This window comes from Ostrinia nubilalis, chromosome 4, assembly GCF_963855985.1.
Source record: "Ostrinia nubilalis chromosome 4, ilOstNubi1.1, whole genome shotgun sequence".
Classification (NCBI taxonomy): Eukaryota; Metazoa; Arthropoda; class Insecta; order Lepidoptera; family Crambidae; genus Ostrinia; species Ostrinia nubilalis.
This window is the reverse complement of record NC_087091.1, coordinates 2861049-2873048: the sequence shown is the minus strand read 5'-3', so window position 1 is coordinate 2873048 and position 12000 is coordinate 2861049.

The following is a 12000-nucleotide window of genomic DNA, read 5'->3' as shown; positions in this document are numbered from 1 at the left end:
AACTTCCTCGATTTTTGTTAAGATTGAAGCAAGGATCACTCAATCCACATGCACATTCTGCTTTGACACTCTTGTTAACCAATTAAATAAGATAATATTAGCCTATTTGGCATAATTTTTAAATTAATTTTTTATCGTATTAATATTCTGTAATTTGTTGTTCTAGTGTGCCAAATAAATGTATTTTCTTTCTTTCTTTCTTCTTCTTTCTTTCTAAATCTAGATTTTTTAACAGTCCATGCTATCGTTGTTACAACAGAGAGAGTGAGAGACATTTTCAAGACAATTTCCTAACCCGCGTTGGCAACAAAAAAGCATTGTAAAAAAGAATTAGGAATACTTTGTCGTACATTCACTTGTTTTTGCTAGTCAGCCAGCATTATACAACAAGACAATAGCAACTTTTAAGAACTTTTAAATGCTATCCGATCCTTTATACAGCAGGTCAAGGTCACTTTTTATACATTAGGAAGCAGTTATCGTGCCGGCAATCATGACCTTGCTCAACTTAAAGGTATTGAATCAAAAGGTCACTGAAAAGTCTTTCATACAATTTGTAGGAAGCCATTATAGTGCCGACAACCGAGACCTTACTCAACATAAAAAGTATTAACCAAAGTAATCAGAGTTGGTTATATTTTACGAATTGAGCAAAATTATCTCAATTCAACAAATTTATAATAATCCGATAAATTATTTTCCCTAATCCAATCCTCTAAAGAAACCGTGTAAATTATAATAATTCCTTTACCCTTTTTGCTCCAATGAGCCCAGTGATCCTCCATTTAACTTTACTCTCTCATTAAATCCTCATTTGGCAAAACAAATCTTAATTTGTTAACTACTGGGGGAACCAATAAAATAATGCGCCATTAGAATAAAGGCATTGTAACGTGTAATACCCGGGATGATACACACGGGCAAGAAGGACAGACGACAATTCGGTACTGAAATAGGGATTTAAAATATTGAGAAAATGGATGTGATTGGAAAATCCTACTTCGTTATTAATTCTACTTGTTTTTAAACCGTTTAGACTGCATTGTCACCACCTAACTATAATGGTAACTATAACGATAACCGGTACTTTTGTACGGAGTTTGACAGATTTTTGACTTTTGTTAAAGGCAAAGTAAGATCGTGCAACCCAGCCTTAGTAGACTTTTTGTAATGGTACAAATACAATCATAGTAATTAACTCTTTTGAAATCGCCAGAATTATAAAATATTCACTGATACATACAGCTTCCACACATTCTTCCATTACATAGTCAGCCGTCTCAAAGAATTCAATAAACAATCTGGGGGCACGGCAGTGCCCCCACCAAGTCGAGCAAAAAAGCGGCACGGCCGTACCATCCTTTTCTCGAAGCAATTCAGGCCATTTTCGACCGCCTGTAACTTCGTTGTGGATAAAACTAGAAGGCTGAATTTTCATTAGCTATGCAGGCATTGTAAAGACACGGTATATTTAAAATTTCATTCAATTTGAACCAGTAGTTTAAGAATTATAACGGGTCAAAGTTACTTAATTTTGTCACTCACTGACTCACTGACTCACTGACTCACTGACTCACCGATCATCAAAATTCTAAGGCACTTCTAGCAGACCTAGAAGCTTCAAATTTGGAATATAAGTAGTGTTTGGTGTATGAATCAAGGAAAAACTAAAATATTTGGGGGCACGGTAGTGCAACCGCCAAGTCGAGTAAAATTTTTGAATTTCGGTCCAGTTTTCTAGATATTATGTATCTAGAAAACTGGACCGAACCGACCTGCTGTCTACAAAATACAAAAAGAAATGAGATTTGGGGGCACGGTAGTGCAACCGCCAAGTCGAGTAAAATTTTTCAATTTCGGTCCAGTTTTCTAGATACATAACTGCTGTCTACAAAATACAAAAAGAAATGAGATCCCATCAAAAACAATACTTGTCAAAAAAACCAAGTCTCGCAACTCAGTTGTTCTACGGTAAAAAGTTGCGCATGAAAACACGTGTAAATTAAATTATTTAGTGCGATGGCCAAGTCAATAATTTATGTAAAACGTTAAAGATTTCCTGGCCTGGACTTGGTATTACATGGATCTCACAACTTTTTACCGTAGAACAACTGAGTTGCGAGACTTGGTTTTTTTGACAAGTATTGTTTTTGATGGTAATATTAACACTAAATAGCCTGGAAAGATAAATAATGCCTTGCTCTCGGAGTAACCCACTAGCCCCGATAGTAAGAGCAAACCGATAGCACTTCAACGAAAAAAAACTATACATTATGTTTATTCTCAATTAAAAGCTTTACAACTTCAACGTCTCTGAGTAGGTACTCGTACTAAGTTCGAGTACAAAAGAGGCTTGCTTTACTGAATTTATTAGCGATGAGAACTCACTAATGAAGTTAATATTACAATAATATTTCAGCGTTCCTTTTACAACATTTCAAAGAAAACTTCATGTAAAAATATTTACACCTAATCCGTTAATACATAGCACCGTTAAAAAGTTTTAAATTACTTTCTCAAGCTTTATTTAACTACAATAACTGCGTTCACAAACAAATCTATACTTAGAAATGTAATAAATTGACACTAAATGAATAGGTAGCACAATATGAATGTTTAACTATTAATTTAGCATACTAATTAATAAATAACAACAAAAATAGTCATGACATTATTAATCCTAAAAGTTCAGTTCAACTCGGAACAGTTTAAATGAACACGGGTCAAATGCCTCGCGGTGGTGCGGATGCGCTAATTAAATTTATTATTATTAAAACTATACGACTATTGTTTGGGGTACGGCAGCCGAAATCCAAATATATTGACGTGAGTGCAGCTGCCAACTCTAGTTAGTTCGCAACTTGCTTGGATTGAGGGTGGTGCAAGTTATAGAAGATGAGCAATAAAGAAGATTTTAATATTTCGAAGCCATTATATCAAAAGGCACTATGCCTTTTCATGCTACTCAGAAAAGAAAGAGAAGCACAAACTACAACTATCCAAAGATTCCCGAGTATTTGGGCCTGACCACTGACCACCGCATTTTAAGGAAAGTCGACCCCGCGTATCGTTAATGAGCGATGGCAAAGAAGAAGTCATTTTTGAAAAAATTGCAGGCAGTTAAATCAACATTACTTATATTTCGAACTGCTCTTATATTCTTCTAGTTAAATTCGTTGCTGGTTCCAAGAAAATAAGTTAATGGTAATAATACCTACCCAAATACTTACCTTTACTGCTTGGTTTTCATTGGAAGCCAAACTGTGTAGATCTTAGCTTTTCTGGAGTTGCAGTGATAGGTGGAATTAGTCCCAATGCATTGCATTAATTGTCTACAATCTACATGATTCTAAAATATTGCCTCTTGCAATAAATTTTGATCTTTTAATTTAAAAGAATAGAAATTGAATTGAAATAATGAAACCGCTTGAACTTTTGGTTTGAACCACAAAGCAACATCTGGACTCTACGTAGGGCCAAATGTTTCAAAATTTAAAGTTTATTGGGGCCCCGAATGCCGACAACGGCCGTATATTCCGGTATTGGTGATTATTTGTTTTATTATTGTGTAACACTAAGGTGAATTTAGGTTACGACTGCTAACAACAATGTTCTAGCCAAAAGTTTTATAATTTTTAAATGTTATCGTGATGTTTTATTACATAACGTATCATAATAAGAGATTTTGTCCCGATACAAGTGACTAGGCATGTCAAATTTTCAGATTATGTTATGTTACAATACACATCAAAAATATTAAAACTGAAGCTTATTTACCATCATAAAACTGAACACTTTTAATAAGTGTTCAAATCAACAAATATGTACAAACATTCTCACGGATAAATCGGTGTAACACCTACCTACCTTATAATAGTGAATTCAGTCGAAATTAAAAAAATCCTTCCTTTTTGAAGTCGGTTAATACGACAAGGATAATCTGAATATTTATAGAGCTACTCTAAACTTGCAAGACATAAATTATAATGACAGTTTAATGTAAATACATAAATTAACTAGCTGACGTCGCCCACTGCCTGATTCGCTATTGAAGTTTAAATTAAATTTGGGGATTAACAAATCAGATTATGCTCAAAACAATCAAATCGTCTCGTAATTCAAATAACAATATTTTGTCGAAGCAAATGTATTTAAGACAAAGTGAGCGGAAAATGAAAGCATTTCTAAACTTAGTAACAATTTAATTAAACGTTAACGTACAGATTTGGCGTTTACAACATACATGTCCTAACAACATACTACGACATACAACTGATACAACCTACAACTACAAGAAGGTGCTTTAGTGCTATGGTCCCAGCCAAGGTACGAACATTGAACAAAACAAAGTCATTAATAATTTCATTACTAATTAAGTAGGCTATAGTATAGAGATGAGACGTATTTACTAGAACAGATCCACACACTAGGTATTTTACAGTACTAGGCGGCACCTATTCCAATTTTTTAAATACTTGATCCACCTAGTATTTTATAAATTACATGATTTCCGACCCTAGTTGCGTCAAGTATGCTAAACTACTAAGTACTAGGTGGAATAGGTATTTGGATCGAGTATTAATAAATACTAGGAATAGGTGCACCTAGTATCAAATTTACCTAGTATAACCCATCTCTACTATAGTAGTAATCGCTAATTCTGAAAGAGATTTGAATGCTTCTTAGTAATAAAGCCAAATTGAGCTATTTCGATTTTGTATTAATTTTGTTAGTTTTGTATAGTCTCTATCTATCTAAATGAAGGCAATTCATATACAGAATTATAATATCAAAACTACGTTATTAAGGAATAATATTTGTAAATTCAAGATTTAATTAAATCGCGTGTAAAAAAACGCCCCGTCTGTAAAACCAAGCCGTTGCGTATTGTACGCGTTTCAAATGTAGGCAAAACACAAAGGATAGTTCGTTAATGAACGAAATATGATTTTAGGTAAATGGATACTTTGTTCAGGAACGGAATAGGGTGGGGTCGGATAATGGCGGACGGTAATTTAATTATCACCTGATATTTAAAGTATCTTATTCAATGTTTCTTATTTTTTACAGTACAAAGTTTAGGGCACATTGAAAGTTTAGTAATATTAATGGAAATTATTTTAAGAATTTATCTATATACAGGGTGTTAGGTAAATGGGTATATGAGCCGACACTAGCCCATGTTAACATAGTCATATAAATGGTATAGTGAAGTCAGAAAATTGATATCTTCATTTTAATTATTTTAATTTTCATACAAATCGGATTTTGTAAAATTTATTTTGTATGAGAATTAAAAAAATTAAATGATGATATCAAATTTCTGACTTCACCATACCATTTATATGCCCATGTTAACATGGACTAGTGTCGGCTCATGTACCCATTTACCTAACACCCTGTATATAAAAGAAAGTCGTGTTAGTTACACCACTTATAACTCAAGAACGGCTGAACCGATTTAGGTGAAAATTGTCAGGGAGGTAGTTTAGAGCCAGGAGAAGGACATAGGATACTTTTTATCCCGTTCGAAGTAAAAAAAAAGTCTGCTTATTTATTGCCATTAAGGCGGAACAAAGTTCGCCGGGTCATAATGACGGGTTTTCGGATGATCAACGCGTTCTTCATCCGATTACTTCAGATTTGTGACATAACTCTCATCACTCTCAGCATCATAATGAAGACAAATTCGATCATATCAATCAAATCAAATCAAAAATATTTAATTCTATTTTGACCAGTATTTTGGCACCTATGAACGTCAAGGTTAATAGAAGGTGATACTTATGGACACTTTACATTGCATTGCTGATAAACTGATTAAATTAAGCTAATCAAAGATTGGATGCGGGCAGCGCAGGACCGTTCATTGTGGAAAACCTTGGGGGAGGCCTTTGTCCAGCAGTGGACGTCATTTGGCTGAAACGAACGAACGAACGAATCAAAGATTAGCTTAGTTCCCGCTGCAAGTGAGAGCACACAAATAATGTAACTGTAGAATTATAATCGTGGCTTCCATGCTGCTACATTGTTACGAGCTGCGATCAAACGAACAGGTAAGGAACTAAAGTAACTTGGTAGGCTCTAAAACTGTTTACCAGTCTGTGGGAACGAGGTAAATGTAGAGCGTAGGTGTTGGCTGAAAGGGCCCTTTGACTTCCAAAATAGTTCAGCCGATCTGAAGCACCAACTTCATCAGGTCTATCTTGCACTAAAGCACCCAGAAACACTGAAAAAAAAATGATTTGGTTACTGCTTACAAACAAAAAGTTACCTACGAACTGGAGCTTAAACTAAACTTTGGATATGAGGAATAACATGTTGTGTAAATTAAACAAACTATTTTGTGTGAAACGTGTGAGCTGAACTGGTTTGGTTATAGGTTATTCGCAGTCACTATTTGGTGTCAGCGTAACCAAAATTTTTTTTGTGTAGGCTTTGGTACAATAGCCCAAAGAAAATGTCCCTAGTTCTTTATTCTACGGGCTATGTGCTCCACCCATAGCTACTTACTTATTGCTATTTACAGCTCTCTAATTGCTATTTAAATAACTCAGCCTACGCCGCCTACTGGGCATTTTACCTCATTCAGTCTTGTAAGTGAGATGTAGCTGCCATTGTTCTTCGCTAAGCCACGCGGCTTCTCTAATTAAACAGATTACCAATAATGAAAGCATTCGTTTAGATTGTGCCAGATTTTCTATGATACGTGTGATTCAGATATTTTTAAGAGTTCCTTTTCGTAATAATAATAATAATGTTTGAGATTATACTAAAATGGGAATACGTCGGCTGGTTTTTCTAAAAGTAGCACAGCTTGTCACTACTATTGTAGCATTTAACAATTACCTACTTATGGATTTGAGCCATTATCGCTCTCGTTCATACTCATAATTTCATGCTAAGATTACGTATTATAATGTAGCTAATTTCTAACTAACAGTGGCCCACGACTTCATCCTTATGTGTTAAGCCTTGTTTTATCAGTGGGGATTTTTGTACAAATGTGTAAAGCCCGGTCGCCGAGCACGTAGTCTCGTCGCACACTCACTGCGGCTGCCCGTCGCACAGTCGCGACAGCAATATAATTACGCGCGAGCGATAAGGATGAGTAGCTTGGGGTCATTGGACGAAATTCTACGTGCTCGGCTACCGGACTATGGTGTGATTTGCGACTGTACAAGTAACCACTCTAACATTGTCAGTAAACTTAAATGTCCTCTAAGACGTCATCAGACCGTAAGACCAGTGAGTACCCGCCTCAGATCGGAGGGCATGGGACGGGTCCCCACAACTTTGTTGGTAGTGTTCTAACCGCAGAACATTGTATATACGTGGCAGGGACATAGCCAATATCAGACAAAATTAAACAAACGACACGAATTACCAAACTCTTTCAATCCTGTTGAGAGCACGTTGATGAGATTCTTTACCTAATTGGCCTGTTAAATGTTGCCCTGCATATTGCACATTTTTTTGCAATTAAAGGGTAACTTTGATGTTAGGTACACATATAATTACTGACTTTGACATTATATTATGTACCCACTCGTAAAAAATCAATACATCTTCATAGCAGTCATGAAATCTCACTACGCAAATTAGTTTTTCTGAAGTAGTCCCACACAAAACCTGTCTTTTGCTTATGCGAAGAAAACTTCAAACAAAGTCATACATCAAAAAGATTTAATTGACAATGTGACTGCCACATCAGAGAGGCCGGACCGTCGTCAAATTTGTAAAAGTGTTAACAAACTTGTAGGGTGTTCACCAAAAGTTAGGCGAGTGTGATCACGTTGGCGAACGCGCGTCACTGTGACGTCACGAGGGATGAGGCTGGACCCACTGACAGGATATTTGCTGATTTAATAAATTCACTCCTCCGTACACATTCTAGTTATAAATATATCATAGTGATATGTTTTTATATCTACGCGATAGACATTCTTATCTAAGAGCTCTAAGATGCCAGGTAAATGGTATGACGAAGAAGCTTCTCTCAAAAGTATATAGGTAGATAAATAATAACATCATTCAAATAAAAAATCTAATCAATATCGTTTTCGATGCCTTAGGATTAATAAATAGTAGAGTTCTAAATATATACTATTTGCCCGTGTCTGTATGTGATTTGAGTTTATAAAAACAGCGAATTTTTAACGTATCACAATTAAGCAACTTTCCTCTCATTTATTACGAATCCACATGACGTCACGGAAGTTTCCCCGAAAATTTAAAGTCACTAACATACTCGAGAACAATACCGTGCTAGCAAACAAATTAATCATACAGGGTGTCACAGGTACACTCAGACGGATTAATTATACCGACGACTTTGTATTCGGTAAGTGGGCTCCATTAATTTAGGTAGACGTTAATATCATACGGTTACGTAACTGAGTGCTACAGAAATTTGGTACGAGACTGATTTATTTATAAATGCGAATTTACAGGAATGGGAATCACTTTAGCGCTGTCAGGCGGGCTGTCATAGCTGAAACTATACAGGGTGACTCGTGAAGTAATAATAATTGATAGTACAATTTTGTAGTTCAAAAATAGAAGCAGCTGGCTTCTATTTCTAAACTACAAAAAAGTAATTTTGTCGAAATACAAGTACTTTCAGATTTTGACTGCAAAGTCAGCATTGTAAAGCGATAAACATTAATTTAGATAATTACTGTATTAATCGTGCAGACACTGTTTTAATAATGCGAAATTGTAGAGAGCTATATTTTAACCTATAATATAATCTATGTTCAGATTGTTCAGTCAAATCTATATTCTTGGAAATACTAATGTTGATTTGATTGTACTGAGAAATGGTTTTCCTAGAATTAATAAAATAGAGACTCCTTGTGAAAAACTACTTTTTTTTAGAAAAGAACCACCTCCCTTACACACTTTCATTTTTATAAAAAAAAAGAAATCGTAGAATACCCCATAAAGCTCGCTAACATGTAACTTTATAAAAAACTTCTTTACCTTTTCAGCCAAAACCCGATGACAAACCCACGTGCTCTTCATCTTATTATACAAGCATCCAAACAAATATCCGAGTTCATCCATATCATTATCCCAACATTCTTTCCGGATTCAATTCAGCGCTAATTTCTTTCCCACGTCACCCGGACCGTAATTGTCCGGACAGACCCGGACAGCCGGACGCGGGCCGGACGCCAGCGCAGGAATGTTTAATCTGTGCTCTATTTCTTATTGTTGCGGGAAAAAAAACACGGAATGTTCGAATTAAGAACGGCTTCTAATTGGATAAATTGAGCGCAATTGAATTTTTGGTGTAAGAAATAGGATAGGAAGAAAAGCTATTGAATAATACTGAAATTGGTCTAAGTTATGTTAAGTTTTTCCCGGTGACAAAAAGTACTTTCTTGTAAATCTCCCGCGTAGTTTTTTTTTTATAATTTTACTGTAATTTTTTCCGGGATAAAAAATATCCTATGGGATAAAAAATATCCCATGCCTTGAAAAGCAAAGTTTATATTTTTAGGGGTTCAAAGAACATGAAAACATTATATGGGAAGATAAAGGCAGATTATCTAATTAGTTTTAACATCTTTTTTATTATCGCTCCCCCTAAATCCGGACCTCGTCAAACTCTACACTAGCTCAACGCGCAACATTTCCGATCGGCGGATTTACAACTTTTTCATTAATACGTCCCAAGTTCGATTCCCGAAGATTAATTGTTCAAATCGGCGGCGGCATTGTCCCAGTTGTTGTCGACGCTTTGGGCCCTTTTATGAAATTCGCGGCCCATTGTTTTGGTGGCGGATTTATAAAAAAGTTTAAAAAAGTTCTTACAAAATCGCCACCAAAAAATACGAGCGCGAAACCGCAATACGGACAATTGTAATCTCTATAAGCAAGACAATAAAGGTGTTAACAAAACAATACACGTGCACGATCAAGTTTGCGTTTAAAATAACGAGGTCACCACGTTTTTTCGTTTTTTGTCGGTCATTTAAAACTTTCATTAGTGAATTCGTGCGAGCTAAAATTTTCACTTTATTTTTCTTAAAGTTGTTTAATTAAATCGGATGTGAACTATGTTGCCAGCAACAAGGCGATGTCGGAGCGAAATTAGTTGCGCGTTTTCTCTCCATTTTTAAAATAAACCGTTTTAAACGTTAATTATGTTCGCACTTAGCTTAATTAAGAAGAAGAGGGGATCTCTTGAACTCGTGCAGAACTTTCAATATAATTAAAAACATTAAAGATTACACTTTAACTTTGTTTGTAAAATCTTTTGTTGTTGCTACACTCCACTATTTAATATCAGTTGATAGTAACAGATCTTGATGTCTATGGTTTTTTTATTCCCATATCGTGTGGTTTGTTTGGATGGATATTACATGTATTTACTCTTGCCCTGTATAGATATAGTAATAAATAATAAACAAACTTTAAATTACTTTATAACTGAAACGGCTTTAAAAATCTAATAAATACCTACCTAATTTCTTCTAAGCCGCTAAGCTATTTATCTGGTCGCGCTTGCAATACAAAACGAAAGTTAGTTTAAAATACGATAACTCTCTAAGCTGATAATATTTTTGTCTTTGAAAATTTCAGGCGTTTTCAATTCTCACTTAATTCTTTATTAACATTTCAAAGCTCGATAAGATATCGAATGATCGATATATTATTAATTCGATCGCGATTGCCCCACGCAAATCTACGATTAATATCTGTCAGGCAGAGGAGTCGTAAAAAATCGACGAAGGACATAAAAGGTGTGAAGGGAAGATCCTTTCCCTTGCGTATAACTTAAGTATAAGACCACTTACTAACACCCTGGCTTCACGCACTTATGGTATGATAGTAATTTTATAACTTTTTGAAAGAAACTATAGATCATTCCACTTTATGTAATTTATGTGTACCTATATTTAAATATTTACGAAACAAGACGCAAAAGCTCTCAAAATAATATTTTAATTCCAAAAATTCATCATTTCTGGTGCAATTCTGTTTTTACTAAAAGTTCATGGTCTATAATTTTAGTTAGATATTCTTTTCATTAGTGAGTAGGTACAGTGTATTCTGGCAAAACAAACTGTTAAGTTACTCGTAAGACTTAATCAAAGTAGAAGAACTAAGACAGTCCAAAATCAACAATTTGAATCAAATTGCAAATACCTACATAGATAGATCTAATGTAAGAGTAAACTACTTTGTTCGACGCGTCGTTTTATTACTCCTATCCTATTATTGCCCATCCAGTGTTCAACTACAGCCTGTATTAACATCTGTTGTATTTACGACAGTAGCATTGCCAAGCGTCCGGGTAAAGCCGGACAGCATTATCGATGCGTGTCCGGTACAATAAGAAAATCCGCCTGTCCGGATTGAATAAGGCTTTAAAAATTCGATCAGTCACACACACTGTTAAACATGTGTTGTTATATCAAAAAGTGATACATAAATTAAAGAAATCCAATATTATAATAAGTTATATAATTTTCCATCAGCTGAGATGCAGACCAAGAGCTCTCATCGAAAAAAACGTTTGTTATACTATACACACGTCGTATAAAGCTCTCTAAATAAATAACTACTACGTATATTTCGTTACGTGCGACTGCGAGTTACATGCCTAATTTGGACACAGGTTGAAAAAATCGCCGTGGGAGCCACCAGTATAAAAACAAAACAATATGTATTCTGTATAGATTCTCGGAAGTTTAAGACATAAGGATGCCCCAATAATTACTCAAACAACTGGATAAACTGGCTGTCTATCCGGTTATCCGGTTTTAAGAGCTGGCAACTCTACATAGACAGTTTATTACTATGTAGCGACTGTTTATTTGAGTCATAAACATCGGTCAACTCGCCCGCTGCCCTGGGCATCCGGGGCATCTCAAACTTGTCAAAGGTCAGGTATACCGGGTGTCCGACGGCCCGATACATACAGGCGATGTCCGACGCAATGTTCCGATGTTAAGGAGGGACGCGAACATTAACTCTTGTAACAAT